Source organism: Pinus tabuliformis, chromosome 2_2, assembly GCF_031772625.1.
Source record: "Pinus tabuliformis cultivar Carrire ecotype Pingquan chromosome 2_2, CPIR1, whole genome shotgun sequence".
Taxonomy (NCBI): Eukaryota; Viridiplantae; Streptophyta; class Pinopsida; order Pinales; family Pinaceae; genus Pinus; species Pinus tabuliformis.
The window spans coordinates 15,367,943-15,387,690 of record NC_142300.1 but is presented as its reverse complement, the minus strand read 5'-3'; the positions used below and the strand labels follow the sequence as shown (position 1 = coordinate 15,387,690).

General features: G+C 38.3%; 1 pseudogene across 1 annotated transcript in view; it reads left to right on the top strand.

Annotated features, from left to right (window-relative positions):
* Window positions 1-320: 320 nt before the first annotated feature.
* Window positions 321-19,748, top strand: part of LOC149191310 (uncharacterized) — a 37,179-nt pseudogene continuing 17,751 nt past the window's right edge. The window contains exons 1-5 of the transcript XR_016254943.1: window positions 321-813; window positions 1,177-1,442; window positions 1,536-1,709; window positions 1,804-1,971; window positions 2,085-2,231. The product of XR_016254943.1 is annotated as an uncharacterized LOC149191310 (transcript). The remainder of the gene's footprint in view (window positions 814-1,176; window positions 1,443-1,535; window positions 1,710-1,803; window positions 1,972-2,084; window positions 2,232-19,748) is intronic.

Below are 19,748 nucleotides of genomic sequence, written 5' to 3'. Positions count from 1 at the left end.
GCTCAGAAAGGCGCCTCTCACGAGCGGTGGAGGCCGTACACCAATTCGCAATGGATGTTATTCTGCAACGCAGACAGGAGATCGCCAGCGGCTCTCCCTGCAAACAGGATCTGCTCTCCAGATTCATGGGGCTCACCAATATACAAGCAGATCTTCCATAACGAAACGCCTATCGTTCCGAAGAGTTCCTTCGAGACTCCATCATCAGTTTCGTTTTGGCCGGCAGAGACACCACCTCGGCTGCACTAACGTGGTTCTTCTGGCTCCTCACCTCACATCCCCATGTTGAAGATGCAATACACAAAGAGACAACATGTCTCATGGCCGTCAAACCCAGAGCCAAAAGGGAAGGAAATCCCCTGGTATTTTCATACGAGGATCTGCGAAGCATGCATTACCTACACGCTTCAATCTGCGAATCGATGAGACTTTATCCGCCGGTCCTTTTGGACTCCAGACACACCCTCCACAACGACGTTCTGCCCGACGGGACTTTCATGGGCAAAGGCAATCGGGTGACTTATCACCTGTACGCCATGGGTAGAATTGACGCCATGTGGGGCCCCGACTGTCTGCAATTCAAGCCGGAAAGGTGGATGAACGAGGATGGCCATTTCGTCCCGCAGAGTCCATTCAAGTTTGCAGTCTTCCATGGAGGCCCGCGGACCTGTCTGGGTAAAGACATGGCATTTACTCAGATGAAATATGTTGCGACGACTGTGATTTCCATGTTCAGATTGCGGCGGCCTGCTGAGTATTCTGCTGCGGGAGCTCCAAAGCTCATTCACAGCTTGACTGCGCGCATGAAGGGGGGTTTTCCCTCTTTCCTCCTTTTTTATGCATTGTATATGGGTACCTAAAATGGCCGTGTTGCCGGGACTCATTCATTTTGCATCACACTCACCTAAGTTATGCTTAAGGGGGGGTGTTGGTGTACATGCACCTAGATTAGCTCCAGTTAACTTATTGCTTGCATGTGGCACATGTACACATTAACATAAGATAAAGCACACTTAGCTTTAGTTAGCTTTAGTTGTTGCATGTACAACTAAGCTTAACTTAGTTGCTTTTATGTATTTATTCTAAAACTAATATTGTAGAATCAATTTTTTCATTCTTTTCTCAATTCTTGCTCGCTTCCTTCCTTCTCTTGCAAGCTTGTTTATTGTTTTGCAGATCTAGATCTGTGTATCTCAAAAATCTTACAACTAAAAACCTTTGCAGGAAAAACACAGCAGTGCCATTCTTTTCCCCAATCTGGTGTACGGATTTCGTCTGCACCACAGAATCCACAATCCCAGTTCAAAAGGAAGTCGAAGGCAAAGCTTTCCTCTAGTTTTCTCCGCAGCGGGAGCCCCTGGAATGCTCTGGTTGCGCATCAAGTACAGTTCAATTACAGACATCAAATTAATAGCAACTTCCCCCGATCTAGTACTCGTGTGGTAATCATAGCGTTTCACTGCGTCAAATCTTTTTCCATTTTGCTCTGTTAATTCATTGACTATGAGGACTAAATCTTGGCATTATTTTTGTAGGAGGCGAGATTGTTTGGGTCTGCAATCTTCCAGGCATCGAAACTCAGGGTTCTTTTTCTTGCAACACACGAAGAGAATCACCAGGGTCATTTTCTCAGGATTTATACGATCACACACAGCGACATCACAGCCAAGATAACTCTGGATATTTCTCAAACAATCAATAAAGATCAGGTCGGCTTGTGTTCTATTTCGCTGAATCTTTTGAAAATAGGGTTGGTATGGCTCAGAATTTTAAAGCCTGTGAATTCTTTATATGTGTGCACAGTTGCAGGGATGGTATAACAAGTTACAGAGAGACGAAATTCTTGCGCAGTGGAAGAAATGTCAGGGCAAAATGTATCTGCACGTTCACTGTCATATAAGCCGAGGGCATTGGCTCCTCGACACCATTGCCAGACTCTGATTTTACATCTTCCACAAGGAACTGCCGATGGTACGCCTCTTATTTCCCCTCCAATTTTATTTGAATGGAAAAGTATTTCCAGTCAAATTTTGTTAGATTTTTGCATTTTGTTGGTGTTAATGAACAAATTCATGAATTCACAGATGTTGGAGGCGTTGATACATGGCGATCGGGCTCTGTTTAAGAAGTACCCAGAGCTAGAGAGCGCGCTGGTTTGGGTATATTTTCATTCCAATGTCAAACAATTCAAACGTGTGGAATGCTGGGGTTCTTTCGGTGAGGCATGCAAGGTCAGTGAATTCAAACGTTTTACTGTCTTGATTTCTCTTCTTCCACGTATCCTGTGATAAAGTACCAGCAACAGTTCGATTTTGAGAATAGTTTGATTTGAAACATTATTTAATTTTGGATTTTACGAAATTCTGGAAGATGGGTAGATATTTAAGTACTATTTAATTAATTAATATGTGTTTATGAATCATTCATTCACAGAAACTCGTGAGATCATATTGTTTAGTGCTATGACCTGTTGATTTAATAGAAAATCTTTTCGTGGCATAATCAAAGTATTTACATCAAAAGCATAGCAAGTGACAAAGGATCAAAGTCAAGATTAAATCATAGTGACATAGGATCAAAGGTCAAGATTATATATTATGAATAGGATTTAAAAAAAAAAATCAAAATTATTTATGATAGGTATAAAAACGGAAACCAATAAAGAGTTGTTATAAGAAATATGATACATATCAATAGTTAGCATTCCATATATATCAATGGTTAGCATCAATGGTTAGCATTAAAAAAGTAGTAGTGATATTTGTGATGAGATATGTGATGATGATTAATGTCTATTAAGACCAATGTGGTCTATTGGACCTCAAGAAAAGAAAAAGAATCTAATTGCGATTCTTCAAAATTTTGTTTCTATGATCAAAGAGAGGGGAAAGAAGTGCTCTAAGATCATTATAGCTGGGTTGACTTAATAACTCAAGAAGATTGTAAGTGTGGCAGATGTTAGGGAATTGAGAGTGGGTGTGAGTAAGAGTCGGGTAGTCTAAAAGGAAGTGTTTTTCATCTTCCATCTTCTTAGTGTCGCAAATCTGATAAATTGTATCGTCCGAGGGAGCCTTGGGAGTAGACCACTGTCCGATTTCACTTTCAAACTAATGAGAATTAGTTCTAATCTTAGCGATGTTCATTTTTTTCTTAGTGCTAGTCAACACAAAGAGATAATTCTGCTTATCAAGGGTGGGGTTGATCACCTCATTATAATATCTTAGCTTCTTCCTACCCTCCATCTCCTTATCATCCCACAACTTTTCCTTAAAATTGAAGGTAATAGTATCTTTGACACTATCATTTCTTCCCGTGATGATCTCCTCCTTAATCCCCCAGTGGTTGAGTCAAGACTGGGCATCCTTATGCCACCTGCGATTGAGGCGAAGGTGGGGTTTTTGACTAAAGTTAGAAGCAATTTTTGGGAGCCTCTTGGATTCCATGTTGTAAATCTTCCTCGTGTACATCAGATATCTAAACATAGTTGTACTTTCAATGGGGGACAAGCCAACTTCAATCAAGAGGATAGGATAAGTAGTATTTCCCTTGATCTTTAGGTTGTAGATTATGAATTGCTTTTGAATCATCTCAATATTTCTCCATGACTCTATGGATATACTGCAACACCAAATTTCACATTTGTATAAGACAATAGGGGTGACGAGAGTCTCAAAGAGGAACCTCTTTTTACTCCAAATGCAAAGATCGACTAACTTACAATTGTTTTCAAGCATAATAAGCTTTCTAGCATCCAATAATCATTTTCTCGATGTTATAATTCCAGTTGAGTTGATGAGGAAAGTCAATACCCAAATATTTATAAGAAGAAACCTGCTCTAAGTAATGGTTATCATAAACAAAACTACCATGGGTGATCTTTTTAAATTTAATAATCATGACTTTAGTCTTTTTGGTATTAACTATCATACCAATCTTGGAGTAGTAGACATGAAGAGTATTACGCTGCTTGTCTAGGTCATCATGGCTTTTTGCAAGAAGAATGATATCATAAGCATAAAGGAGATGAGTAATGATTATACCAGCAAGCTCGGTGTCCTTGCAACCTGCAGTTTCCAAACACTACTCTAGCTTATCGATCTATATGCAAAAAATGGTAGGGGATAGGGGACACCCTTGCTTGACTCCGATATTGCATTTAATGTCTTTAGACCACCCTTTATTGGCCTTAAGCTTGGCAATGACAATCTCGTAGAGGCGGATCACAACAATCCTCAATTCAGGAGGAACCATGATCTCTTCAAGTCTCTCCCAGAGCGTATATTGAGGAAGAGTGTCGAAAGCTTTTCTAAATTCCACAAAACAATAGAAGAGATCAGTTTTACTATTGCGACATTCCTCTGCAATGATTCTGAGAGTGACAAGATGGTCGATAGTTGAGTGATGTCTCCCAAAACCAGCTTGCCCTTTAGCTCTTTTACGATGGTTTTCAAGCCAAAGGTTAAGATTCTTTTGCAAAATGAGCCAATGTAGCTTGTCTAGGATGTGGCTAATCATAATGGTCTTGTAGTTAGAAGGAACACTTTTGTCCCCATTTTTAAACATAGGCACAATAAAGCTTTGCGTCCAAAGCTGAGGGAAGCCATTATGTACAACCAAATTGAGAATCTTGTGGAGATGAGGAACGAAGATAGATCTTCCCATTTTAAATATCTTAGTTTGGTACCCTTCAATATCTTTAGCTTTCCCATTAGCGAGCTTATTAATCCCAGACTCAACGTCTTCCAAAGAAAATCCATCCTCCTTAGTAGGAGTGTTTAAGATGGTGCCCATGGTGTCTGGAGAGTCATAAAACTTCTTAAAATAGTTGTCCCAAAGTTCTAAGGGGATAGAATGATTATCTTTAGTTTTACGAACAAGCACATTCTGCTAAAAATTTCTGGGTGTGACTTTAAAAAGGTATAGAAGATGTTATTGTCTCTTATTAATATATGACCTCTTCTTCGTCTTGATGAGAGCTTTGTATATACTTATTTTACGGAGCTTAATGATTTCATTAGGAGCATCTCTGATCGCTTTCTTGGAAATTTTACAGTGTTTGTCATACCAAGGATTTGAAGTTCTATTATTTTTCTTATACGAAGTCTCACTAGAGAATTTACTAATGGTAGTGGAAAGGGTAGTGGTAAAATGGTAATAAATTTTATCAATGTTGCTATTATAAGTCAGGGAGCCTAAATCCCTTTCTAAATCCCTTAAGAAAAGGTCAATCTCACTTATATTGAAGCAAATGTGTCTTTTGCTTTCACTGGTCTCCTGCATGTGGGTGGTATGCATAACAAGATTGAGGGATAAAGACAGAGGTATGTGGTTAGAGTTAGGCTTGAATCCATTAATTAGATAAAATTTTGTAATACGTTGAGGACAAGGGTGTCATAAATTGCATAATCCACAACACTGCTACCCAGCCAACAAAAACAGGCATCTGATTGGAGAGAGGCCACTTGTTAATACCATTACAAATGATTAGGTCCTGGGAACTACAAAGTTTGAGGAGCTCGATGCCGAATAAGTTCTCAATTATGTCTTCAAAGTTTCTCTTGAATCTATTAGCTAAGTTACTATCTTCATCAAACCACAAGGGGTTGGGGTTAGAGTTGTTACTTAACATAATAGCTTGGTTAGTAGTAGTTCTAGCATTATCTCATAGCTTATTACTAATGTAGATTTTCATTTACTTCATCAAGAAAGTACCTTTCAATGAATATTATAAGTCTTAATTATTAATATTTTGTATATTTTCATGAATACGTTTTTTTAATATATATATATATATATAAAAAGAGGAACACAATTGTATATTTCATTAATGAATTTAGGCTATGGTAAATGTTTTTGGATCATTAATCAATTTTAAAATTACAATAAATTATAAAATATGAATTAAATTAAATAAAAATAATACTATGAAATAGATTGTTAAAAATTTAAAACATATTAAGAAATAGGCCTTGTCTATCAAAACCACAATTTTGTGAAAAAAAAATTGTCAAAATTTGGTGATTTTTTTTCAAAAAATCCAATTCTAATTATTTTCGAGACAATTATAACCTCCTTAAACTACAACGTAAGAAATGTAGCTATGTAGCTATAGCGTTCGACAATTTTGAGTGTGAGTGGCTTGATGCATAACTACGAGCAGTTGGATGACTTTATCCATAACTCCTCTCAATAATTATTACCCATCATTTTGCTAGCTCTCTAGTTTGTGGCATAACTCATATAAATGGCAAGCGGTTTACTTCAACCCAATTCTCAGTGTGGTGCTCAACATTTTATCGTGTGTTTTGCTATAATCCATGTTTTGAAAAAGTGGTCGCTAATTTGATTCTAATTGATTTTTAGTAAAGCTAAATATTTTGTGTTTTATTTAAATTTAATAAAGAGTATTTAGTGCATTAGTAATTTAAATATTTTCAATTTTAGTTATATATATTTTTAGCCTAGGATTTTAGAAATGCATATATAAGATGAGAGAAAGATGTATTTCACATTGAAACATTTGAAGATGATTGATTTATACATTTTCAACCAGTTGAAAAAGCAATTGTATAGCAAATATTTACAATAGCATGGATTTATATAGTAGAACCGTATATCAATTGTACATGTTGTACAATTGTTTTCTTTTCTTTTTGTGTAGGTCAAGTTTTTTATATAGGTCAATTTTAGGGGATTTTTATAATTTGCATTTGTTATTTTAACATTTTATGAAGGTTTTCTTTTTCTTTGTCAACTTTGAATAAGGATGAAAAGTTGGTTTTGAAGGAGAAATTGTGTGTGCGTGTGTAATTATTTTATGCTTATGTTATTTACATTTTCAGTGATTGCGTGATTGATGTTATGATTTGAAATTTTGGCATTACATTAAATTCAACAAATTATCAATTTAATTAAGATCGCAAGGATGAAAATAACAAAATTTTGCAAATTTTGTACATGGTATTAGAGCTTATGTCTAATTGAGATTCTCAAAGGTTTGCAATAACCAATCAATTGCCATAAACAAGGACCATTTCCTCAACTATGAGATCCTTATGGAGTTTAATATCGTTATGATCCTTTGCATCCCTAACAATTATGGGATCATCATTAGTAATAGATAAAGAAAAACTATACAAAAATTGGATGGAGTATACATTTCTAGTTGTCTTCTTTTCTAAAGCAATCTTCTCAATATTTGAGAACAAGGTTCTTCTTCTTATTCGTGTTCTTTTCTTGAGTCATATTCTTCATCTTTTAACTCAAATCCTATTATCTTTGATTAATTTTCCCTTAATAGGTCTTCCTGTTTGAGAACATATTTAATCTCTGTAAATACAACATCTTGATTGTGAATAGTCTTCTTAGTTACTAGGTTCTAAATTTTATAACCTTTTATACCATCTTACAATTAATAAGGATTCCTTTTATAGGTTTATTACCTAGATTGCACATGCTTTCCTTTGGAACATGTACATAAGCATCAAAACCAAAAAAATTGAGATGTCCAAGCAAGGGTTTTTTGCAGGTTTATGCCTCATGTGGAGTTTTTCCAAACAACAATAATGAGAGTGATTGATTTATGGGGTAACATGTAGTATCCACTATATCTACCCAAAAAATTTATCGTAGCTTAATGCCATTGAGCATACTCCTTTTCTTTTCCATCATTGCCTTATTCGCCCTAATCTCATTCCATTGAGATGTATATCAACAAAATTTCTACCTTGCTATTATATTCCTACAAAATTCCTCAAATTCATTATCATAAAACTCTACATCATTATTTATCCTCGACACCTTTGCATTATTCTCTGTTTAGTTCTCCATAAGAGCCTTACATTTTCTAAATTTACCAAAGACATTATATTTGTTTTCGAGGAAATAAATTTGCGTTCCTTGAGAAATCATCTGCCAGTGAAACATAGTATGCATATTTACCTAGTGATGGAACAAACACAAGTCGAAACACATCATTGTTCACCAACCATAAGATTCCCTTTGCTCTTGTAGTACCTTATGAGAATATTTTTTGATCTTGTTTATCATATGTGAAATTTTGATGAAATTTGAAATCTAATGTGCAATCAAACACACCTTTACCATCTAATGTTGAAAGGCCCTCTTTTCCAATATGTTCCAGTCTTTTATACCATAATATTGTCATTTCTTTGTAGATAGTAGGGGTTTTGTCTTCTTCATCTCCACCCTTAGGAACAATAGAACTATTACACCCATTAGTGATAGTGTTTTCCACCAACTTGCATAGAGCTCCATTCTGATCTCCCCTCATTAACACCATTGCTTCTCAACCATTTCCATTTTAAACATAATATGTACACATGCATCTTATTTGTAGATATAAAGTTTCTAACTAGCTTTAGAATATACAAAAGCTCGGGAGTGTTCTAATTTTCTATCCTTAAGCATCAATTCTATTGTTTCACGATTCTACTTGTCGTGTCATCTCTTAGGAAAATTTCACCTCCACTATACTTTTCATATTCATGAAACCTCTCTTCCTAAGAGTCGTATGAAAAGAAGAACCCAAGTCGATTAGTCATACATCATGATTTACATGTGTGCTTGAAGAGAAAGTATGCATCCCCTACTTCCTTTGAATAGGTCCTCCCTTTTGTGGAAGGAACATCATTAGACTCCATCCCTTTATCAATAGCTTTAGATCTATAATACTTCTTGTAATGCACAACTTCCCCACATTTTCAACGTTTCTTTAAGGATTTGATTGGAGATTTAGATGTTATGATATTCCGACACATAGGATATAGTTAAGTTCAACTTGGTCTAGTATAGAGTTAGGTTAGAGTTAGGTAAAGTGTGTTTCTTTACCGTTGTACATTTTGTAACTTACAATCCGACGGTCACGATATGTAGTGATCCGACGGTTCACTCTCACCTCGGTATTACCGACACTTGATCCGTGGCTTGACACCCGATTGGTCCATGAGTTCTATTTAAAGCGCATGGAGGGTCATTGTTCGGGTAATCCGTGCATGAGAGAAGCTTATGTAAATTTTCATTCTTTGATTAATAAATTGCCTGTAGTACCCACGTTGGGACAGGCCGTGGACTGTTTCCCTCCTTGCACTTTGAGGGTTTTAACCACGTCAAAAATACTGGTGTATTGATTTGAGATTTGGTTGTGAGCGGTGTCCTTTTGGTGTTCTTTCTGAGGAACTTACCCTGTAAATTCCTACATGGTATCAGAGCTATTTGAGGGCCGCGTCCGTTGGTGATCCAAATCTGAAGCCGGTAGAACTGCATGCGGCTGTCGTTTCCTAGATCTGTTGTTTCTGACTGCTTTCGGGCCGAGAGGACTGCTCTGTTGCATTCGGAGCATCTGTTCCAGTGAGGAACCCCTTTCGTTTCACGCGAAAAGGTTTCCGGTAGCCCTGGCTGCATCATTTTTCCGATCGGGAGGTATACAGTGTTTTTTTTGCAGTTTACTGTTATTTTCTCTCTGCTTATTTCGGTCTCAGTTTATTTAGCCTTTTTTTTTAACCGGATCTATACCTTTCATTTCTGCGTATGCTCTTTGCCCTGCGACTCTGTGCGATCTGGGCAAATCAGAAACAGAAAGGAAGGATTTTTCTCATGCGTATGCTCTTTTCCCTGCACCTTAGTGTGATCTCGGAAAATCAGAAATATTGAGAAAAATATTTAGTTTTTCGGCTAAAGCTAACTTTGAGATTTTTTTTTTTAAATTTCTAGTTTTTTGGCTAAAGCTAACTTTGAGCCGCAAGGTTCGTTTTTCTTTGCATATTCGTGTTGGGTTTTGTGTTTTGTAGGGAAAAAGAGCTTTCTCAAGGCAAGCACGCAAACCAAGGCCCCCCCCCCCTCTCTCTCTCTCTCTCTCAAATTTTTTGTATAGATCAATTGGTTCAAAGCTATTTTAAGAGAGTAGAGGTCTTGGGTTCAAGTCTCCATTTTGTGGGGGCGGATTTTTTTTTCATTCCCGCACATTCGCGCACTTTGCCGGCAACGTCAACAATTTTTTTTCAAAAAGCCATAACTTCTTCATCCGGAAGCCTTTTTCAGAGCCGTTTTTTTTAAAACCGCCTATTTTTTTGAGATCTATCCATTGGAACACTTACTTTCAGCATCTTCAGCTTCAGTTTTTTTAAAAAAATGGAAAGTCCATGCCAAGTCATTCTTGACAGCACTAACTACTTCCAATGGGTAGCCTACATGGAAGATTTACTTAGAAGTAAAGGTCTCTTCAGAATAGCCACAGACCAAGAGAAGAAACCAAAAGATGAAGACAAGGTTGCAAAATGGGAAAATAGACAAGATCAAGCACGTGGTTTGATAGGGATGTCTATTTCTCCTGATCTTAGATTCCACATTGCAGACCTTGAGACTCCTCATGAAGCATTAGAAAAACTCGCTAAAGTTTTTGGGATTAAAAATGAAATTAGAGCCCATCAACTTGAAAATGAGCTGCTTACTTTGGATCCTAATAATTTTTCTTGCATTGAAGATTTCTTGTCCAAATTCAAGACCCTTAGATATCTCTTGGAAGGTGTTAAAGTTAAGAAAGAAGAAGGTAACCTTATTTATTCCATCCTTACTAAGTTGGGACCAGCCTACTCTGTATTTGTTTCCACTTTCCATTCTACAAGGGAAGCTTTCATTTGTCAAGGAAAGACTACAAGGCCCCTTCCTTTGACTCCTTTTGTGATTCCTTAATAAGAGAACAAGAAAAACTCTTACACCTTGGTCTTCTTAATCTTGGAAACTCTTCCACGAAAGCGTTAGCCGCCCAGCAGCAACCAAATTCAAAGAATCCTAAGAAGTCATATCCTCAAAAGAATGGTCCTAAACCATCTCAGCCTCAAAATGAAAGATCATTTCAGCAAAATGATAAGACCAATAAAAACAAATGGAAGAAGACTGATAGACATTGTAACTTTTGTAATCGAGATGGCCACTTAGAATCTAAATTCTTTAAGAAGATGGAAGCCTTGGAAGCCGCAATGAAGAAACATAACATCCATGTGGAGCCTACTTCAACTTCAACTTCCGGAATGGCACTTTCTGCATGTCATTGTCAATCATCTCAGTCTGGTTATGCATTAAATGTATCTTGTTCTTCTTCTTCTCATTCTCATGAGTGGATCATTGATTCTGGAGCCTCTTGTCACATGGCCAAAAACCAAGCCATGTTTTCTTCTTTAAATGATTGTAACACCAAAAATATATATGTTTGTGATGATAGATCTCTTAATGTTGTAGGGACTGGAACTGTTCATCTAGACAATGGTCAGTTTAATGATGTATTATGTGTTCCAACCTTATCCTGCAACCTTCTCTCTGTCTATCAGATAACTCATTCAGGTGAAGGTAAAATTGTTGAATTTTCACCTCATGATGTTGTAATCAAGGATCTAAAAGATCCTAAACAGATTCTAGCTACTGGTCTTGCTGATGATTCCAAAAGGTTGTATAAGTTTCACGACTTTGGGTCATCAAATCTTCCCTCAGTATTTATTGCTCATAATGATGAAGTGAGCAAACTTTGGCATGAGCGATTTGGTCAGTTAAACTATCGCTCCCTTCAGCATCTATGTGAAGAAAATATGGTGACAGGTCTTCCTATGGTATCTTGCAGAGATGGTGTTTGTTCCGGATGTGTACTCGGAAAACATCATCGGGACAGTTTTGACAAACGTGCCTCTTGGCACGCCTCAGCCCCTTTACAACTTGTGCACAGTGATTTATGTGGTCCTCTTCCTGTTGCTTCATTCTCTGGCTGCAAGTACTTCTTAACTTTCATTGATGATTTCTCCAGACGCACTTGGGTATACTTCTTAAAACTCAAGAGCGAAGTATTTAACACCTTTTTGGCCTTCAAAGCCTTTGTTGAAAAACAATCTGGACATCAAATTCTTAAGCTAAGAACTGATAATGGTGGAGAATATGTTAAAAACACATTCATCAACTTTTGCACCGAAAATGGAATTCAAATGCAACATACTGTTCCATACACTCCACAACAAAATGGTGTAGCTGAAAGGAAAAATCGCACCTTAAAGGAAATGGCTAATTGTATGCTGCAATCTAAAGGACTCAGTCTTAGTTTTTGGGCCGAAGCAATTAATTGTGCAAATTATATAATCAATCGCACTCCTACTAAGGTTCTAGAGAATATCACTCCAGAAGAAGCTTGGAGTTCCATTAAACCAGATGTAAGTCACTTTCGTGTGTTTGGAAGTGAAGCATGGGCCCATATTCCAGATGAAAAGCATAAAGCTTTGGAACCTAAGAGTGAGAAATGTACTTTTGTTGGATATTCTGAAGATGTAAAAGGTTATAGACTTATTCCATTTAAGTCCAAAAATGTTATCATTAGAAGAGATGTAAAGTTTGATGAAAATAAATCGGCCTGCGAGCCTAGTCCGGCGGATGTGCCACCTCTTTCTATCTCTTCTACTTTTGAAAACATTTCTTCTTCAGATGATGAAAGCGAGGATGATAATCCTCCCCCACCTTCTCAGGATCCTCAACTTCCACGATGGGTCCGTGCTACTCGGGATGCAGCAGGTGATCTTGCCGGTGATCCTACAGATCAGCGACGTACACGTTCTCAGTTTGAAAGAGCCTCTTCTTTACTGGCTCAAGCTCCAGTAAATCATGATCCTGACACTTTTGCAGAAGCTTTAGGCCATCCACATTGGGAAGCAGCTATGAATGAAGAATATCATTCATTGATGACAAATGATACATGGGATCTTGTTCCTCTACCAAAGGGACGCAAACTTGTTAGATGTAAATGGGTTTACAGAACCAAGTATGGACCAGATGGCAAAGTTGATAAACATAAAGCTCGTCTCATTGCTAAGGGCTTTTCACAGGTTGAAGGCATTGACTACACTTAAACCTTCTCCCCTGTTGCCAAAATGAACTCTATCCGCCTTGTTCTTTCCCTTGCTGCCTCTTTAAAATGGGAAGTCCATCAGATGGATGTTAAATCTGCCTTCTTGCATGGGGACTTGCAGGAAGAAATCTATATGGAACAACCCATTGGCTTCATACAAACAGACTCCAGCCTTGTTTGTCGACTTAAGAAATCCCTTTATGGCCTCAAGCAAGCTCCTCGGGCTTGGTATGCCAAAATGGATAGCTTTCTTTTAGAATCTGGCTTTTCTAGGTGTCATTCTGACAATACTGTCTACACCAAGAAAGTGGGCAACTCTCTTATCATCCTTGTTCTTTATGTTGATGATCTTATTCTTACTGGTAGTGATCCCAACCTTATAAACCATGTGAAGTCCAGCCTTAAAAAGAAATTTGAAATGACAGACTTAGGACACTTACACTATTTTCTCGGTCTTCAAGTCTTGCAATCCCAGGAGGGTATTTTCCTTTCCCAGTCCAAGTATGCTTGTGATATTCTTCGTCATTTTCACATGGAAGACTGTAAACCAGCCCCTTCTCCCTTTCAGTCTGGAGTCAAACTTTCAGTCTCTTGTACTTCTCCTGAAGTTGATGCTACCTTATACCGTCAACTTGTCGGAAAACTCTTGTATTTAACCCATACTCGTCCTGATCTTTCCTTTGCTGTTGGCCTTGTTGCTCATTTTATGCAAAACCCCCGTGAAAGTCATTGGAAAGCAGCTAAAAGAATACTTCGTTATGTTCGAGGTACAGTACAGTTTGGGATTCATTACAGTGCCAAAGCAGCTCCTCTGTTAGTTGGTTTCACTGATTCTGATTGGGCTGGTGACCCTGATGATCGGAAGTCTACTGCCGGTTATGTCTTCACTCTTGGTTCAGGACCTATTACATGGGCTTGTAAGAAACAGGCTGCCATTTCTCTTTCGTCAGCAGAAGCAGAGTATCGTGGTGCCGTGGAAGCTAGTAAGGAAGACTTGTGGCTTCGTCAGATCCTATCAGAGTTTGGCTTTGAGCAGCAGCATCCAACCACACTTTGGTGTGATAATCAAAGTGCCATTCAGCTATGCAAAGATCCAGTCTAGCATCAGCGCAGCAAACACATTGAACTACACATGCACTTCATCATAAAGCTCATTCATGACCATGTTCTTGAAGTGCAATATTGTCCAACAGATGATCAGGTTGCAGACATCTTCACAAAGGCTCTCACAGAGGCGAAGTTCACTAAACTTCGATATATGCTTGGAGTTCAGGAAGTTGTCACTAAGGGGGGATAGGCTCTAGTGCCTCCTTCCTTCTCCTATTGTGTCATATTTGTAAATCCTTCAATCCTATCCCAAGTTGTTCTTAAGGGGGGATGTTAGGATATTCCGACACATAGGATATAGTTAAGTTCAACTTGGTCTAGTATAGAGTTAGGTTAGAGTTAGGTAAAGTGTGTTTCTTTACCGTTGTACATTTTGTAACTTACAATCCGACGGTCACGATATGTAGTGATCCGACGGTTCACTCTCACCTCGGTATTACCGACACTTGATCCATGGCTTGACACCCGATTGGTCCATGAGTTCTATTTAAAGCGCATGGAGGGTCATTGTTCGGGTAATCCGTGCATGAGAGAAGCTTATGTAAATTTTCATTCTTTGATTAATAAATTTCCTGTAGTACCCACGTTGGGACAGGCCGTGGACTGTTTCCCTCCTTGCACTTTGAGGGTTTTAACCACGTCAAAAATACTGGTGTATTGATTTGAGATCTGGTTGTGAGCGGTGTCCTTTTGGTGTTCTTTCTGAGGAACTTACCCTGTAAATTCCTACATTAGATCTACCTTGCCATCACTTATTTTTGTTTCATTCTAGCAAATGATCTCTTACAGATAAAGAATATGTGCTTTAACTATCCATGGCTTTCTGTGTCATTTCTTTTGATAGAAAGGATGAAACCACATAATCAAATTTTAATGTGGTTACATTACTTCGAATAGCTAGAATCATACTATCTCATGAATATGGCAAAGAACACAATAAATTAATGTGCTCATCTTCATCAGAACTTTTAATATCGACAGATGATGATTGACTTACCACAATTATAAAGGCATTTAGATATGTTTTCATAGAATATACATTATTCATATTTAGGGATTACAACTTCTTTTGAAGGAAAAAAATGTTTACCAAGGAATTAGATTAATGCAAAATGCTTATCTTATTTCATAATACCTTGGTTGTAGTTTTCCCAAAACATTCAATAATATTGAATCTGAAAGACACAACGAGATTGTATTGTTTTCCTTCTTATCCAACTTAATCTAGTCTTCTATCAAAATGCCCATATGTATAGTAGAGATATCCACAATGAGGCATTATTCTCTGTCCATAAGAATGTTCTTCGTCCTGAGATTCCATAACACAAAATTTTTGCTCCATTAAATTTCTCAATCTTTATTTTAGAACTACTCGCCATTTTATTTCAACATAGGAATCATCACCGTGGAGGTCCTGCTGAAATTGGGTTTATTAGAAGCCAAAGATAAACTAACTTTATTAAAAAACAAGTCAAAGTGTAACACCCTCCTCCCACATTTACCCAAGTTACTAGCCTACCAGGGTAAACATGTGACGAAGAGTTACTATAATATAATTCAACCTCGTAGATCACCTTAAGTAAGTGGAATCGATAATCCAAAACTCTTAATGACTTCCCTATTAGGTGCTATAGGACCCCCAAGGTCTAAACCACCCTTCCATGTGCTAAAACCCTAAATTAAACTTATTTTTTCAATGCCCTGATCTCGTAGACGTTGGCACAACACTGCCTAATTTTGGCTGAAACCCTCTAGTCGTATGCATGATGCCTACAAGGGAGTGACTGCAGTCTTTTTCACCCAATGTTGTGCTTGTGATCGCGAGATTTAAGCCAATTTTTCAGGCTAGGATCCAGACCTCTGCCCATAACTTAATGAAACTTTCCAGTACCATGGATGACACAAGGTCAAAGCTTTCCATACAAATCATAGACAAGAACTTGACCTAACAAGGCCTAGCCATGACAGAAATTGTGTCAAACATATCATGAACATGAAATCTACAAGTCATAAATGCACATTTGAACATAGGGGCCTGATACTTATCTTAAATTCATCAATAAGGATTGGTTCCTTCTCGCAATAGATGCATGATCATCTATTAGGTCATACATTCATCATTCATTCATTTACTAATCAAAACATGATGAGAGCCATGCATCATCACTGCCATAAAACATGCCTATAACCAACAAATAACCAGAGATAAATCAACGATATAACAACTATTAAAGCCACATAATAACAAGTACATTTACACATAGAACACAAGAGGAAAAGAGCTCTTATTAACATATGCAAAATGCAACCAGGTCTGGGACTTCCACGTACCACCCGACCATAGATTGGGTTGAACCAAATCTTTCTTTCAGCCAATCACCCCCGTGCCATATTCCAAGAATGAATGTGGGACTCACAATAAAACCAATTAGGGCTTCCTCAGTTTTTACTGCAATCCCCACCGGATCACTAGCCCTGAACCCTCATCAATAGAACCAAGCTTTACCGCAATCACCACCGGATCATTAGGCCCTAAAAAAGCATGTATGCCTCTAGATCTCTCCACCTACACCGTGAATAATTTGGATGACTCCTAATCTTTAGGCTTCACCGTGTATCCCGCCATTCACCAATCGAGGATTCCTAGGCCTAATCGAGACTCCCACCTCCAAGCTTTACCATATATCCTGTCATTCACTGGTTGAGGATTCCTAGGCCTGATCGAGACTCCACCCTCCAAGCTTTACCATATATCCCACCATTCACCGGTCGAGGATTCCTAGGCCTAATGGAGGGTACACACCTTTAGGCTTTACTGTATATCCCGCGATTCACTGGTCGAGGATTCCTAAGCCCACCGAGGTACACAAAATTCGGCTTTACCGCAATGCCACCTTCTCTAGTCCATGGATTCCTAAGCCTTGATTATTTTTCAGAGACCACCTCACTCAACTTCGATACCATCCGACAATACATCTTAACCAAATAAGAGAAACCACCATCACACCATGGCTATATGGAAATGGCAAGGCAAGGTTGAATATCAGTGGCACACCTAGAAAAACTCATGCCAATGACAACAAGAGAACCAAATACACACATGCATGTACCATGCATGCCAAATCTAGCAATGAAATCACACATGCAAATTGATACCTTAAAGTAATCTCAGTGTAGCTACTTGATCCTTCTCTTCCTTGGTTGATCTTTGCTTCCCTTTTCGTGCTTTGTCCTTCCTTTGTGTTAAACACAACCATGGCGAAGAAGAAAATATGAAGGTTAGGCATTGAATGCCATATATTATTCACATGATATACATTTATAATACATTGGAGTGACTCTTGGATTCATCTTCCAAGGTCTCTTGGACTCCCTTTGAGTGTTCAACTTCCTCACCATAACCCTTAGCAGATTAGGTGTCCAACAAACCCCCCCCTTAATCCGAAGGGGTATATACGAGTCCAAGAAGAGAGCTAAAATACCAAGTATGCAAAAATGCATGGCAGCACTAGGTTGAATGTGGTCTTTGAAATGTTAACATAAGGTGGTTGTTTAAGGATGACCACCAACCCTAGAACGGTTAGTGAATTTCCCGAAACTATTCCAAATCTAGCAAGAAGTTGAAATCTTCTGTTAGAGGAAGTGTTCCTAATGATTTGGAGAGGGAGACCTTCAACCTGGAAAATGGAGGTCTACAAGTTGCGGTGGTTTAAGGATGACCACCAACTTTGAAATGCTTAATGTAATTCCTGGAACTCTTCCAGAACTGGGAAGAAGCTAAAGTCTTCTGCTAGAGGAAGTGTCTCCAATTTTTTAAAGAGGGAGAAGCTCAACCTGAAAAGGAAGGTCTCAAACCCGCATAGGTGGTTTAAGGCTGGCCACCTACCAAAGGCATGTTCAGGGGCATGTTTGTCTCTAGTTACAACTTTGAATCTCGTATGGCAGGTTGTGGCTCAGACTCGCTTGAACTTATGTGTCTCTGGATACAACTCTGAATTAGGCAACAGGTTCAGGTTGTGGCTCCGGCGCACTTGAATTTCTATGTCTTTGGCTACAACTATGAATTAGGCATCAAGTTCAGGTTGTGGTTCAGGCTCACTTGATGTGGCTTTGAATCTTGTAGATGATGTTAGCACTCTGTAAATCCCTTAAGGTTGAGGAAAGGGATCCCATAGGTAACCACAAACCACTTGTAGGTTAAGGTCCAATCCCCCTAACCTTGGAGAGGGCTCTCTCACTAGATCAACTATCAATCAAAAAGACTGATAGGATATGGATTTTAGACTGGTTATTGAGTTCAGAAATTAAATGATATGATATTTAATGTTGTTGGGAGAGAGGGCCACTGAAGTATAAGATCATAGAACATCAGGGCATACATGTGCCATCTAGATAACAGAGGCAAGGTAGGTGCACATATTTCAAGTCAATTGTCGATTGTAGTATAGCGAAGAATGAAGGAAACACAAAAATATTCAGTCAAATGTAACAAAGCATATGGTTATGAATTATGTTACATAACTAATGGCCAAATATTTAGAAGAACCATGACAAAGAAATAAATAATTCTATCATGTATAAGATCCACAATTATCTTGAGCATATAGGAATGAATTCAAGATAATAGCTTCAGAAATGAATATTAGATTAACAGAAAGGAAACACAAACTTGAAAACACACACCACAAGAATCTCTGAAACTGATAACAAAGTTCTTTGGGCTTCTTTGTTAAAAATGTTTACATCTCGGGCCTCTTCCTACTCTCAACGATTCCCCATCCTTTTTTATTACATTGTATACTTAGCCTTTAAATACCATTTCGGCCTAAGACCAGGTACATTGAATTTATCCAACTAAGTGGATCAAAAGGTGCATTTTATCAGAATAGAAAGATTCGGGTCAAATATAGGAACAACATTAACTCAGAAAATCATCTTCATCCTCATCTTCCCGTAGTCCTCCAGAAAATCCCGAACTGCCTGTCATTGTGCCAAAAACCTGCTAAAAATCCTACTAATTCCCTGGTTCATTCCCTTTCTGCCTTATCAGGTCACTTTTGGGCTTATTGAGTTCCTCTGCCTTTGGGATGAAAAAAAGAAGAAACAATGGCCCCTCTGTGTTGCGCTACAACTATGTAACAGTCTATGTTGGCGTGCCTTAATACATTCTCCTGTTTCTTAACTTTGTGACTAGGGGCAAGACCAAGGCTTATTACATCATAACTTTAACATAATCAAAGCTTTCTATAATGTGCACTTTGAATTGCGCAGGGTGTGAACTTTGTGATATGTCTAGCTCCCGGGTTTAGGTAGGAACTACATGACCGAGGCTTGGGGACTCAAGGCCAAAACCTTTAGGGGCTTTAACCCTATGGCTAGGACGGGGGACGATTCTTTGAAATACCATTGCATTACAAACCCAATATCGGAGCTTTCAATAGAATTTTTCTACTTTGCAACAACGACAATATCAATCCTCTGATCTCTGCTGTGTGACGTGGCCTAATCCACGTGGAGAGGGGATAGGGGAGGACCCATGCCAAGGTTTATCATATAAAACCTTTGTTAACCCTTTTTCCGCTCGACTTTGATTTAAATAAATAAAACATATATATAGCATACCGTCGCCCGCCTTTGCAATCGCCAATGTGAGATAACCCTTGGTTATCAACCCCAACCTTTGGTTCTTAAAACTATTTGTGACTGTGACCAGCCCCCACATCAGAGCCTATTAATCGCAAAT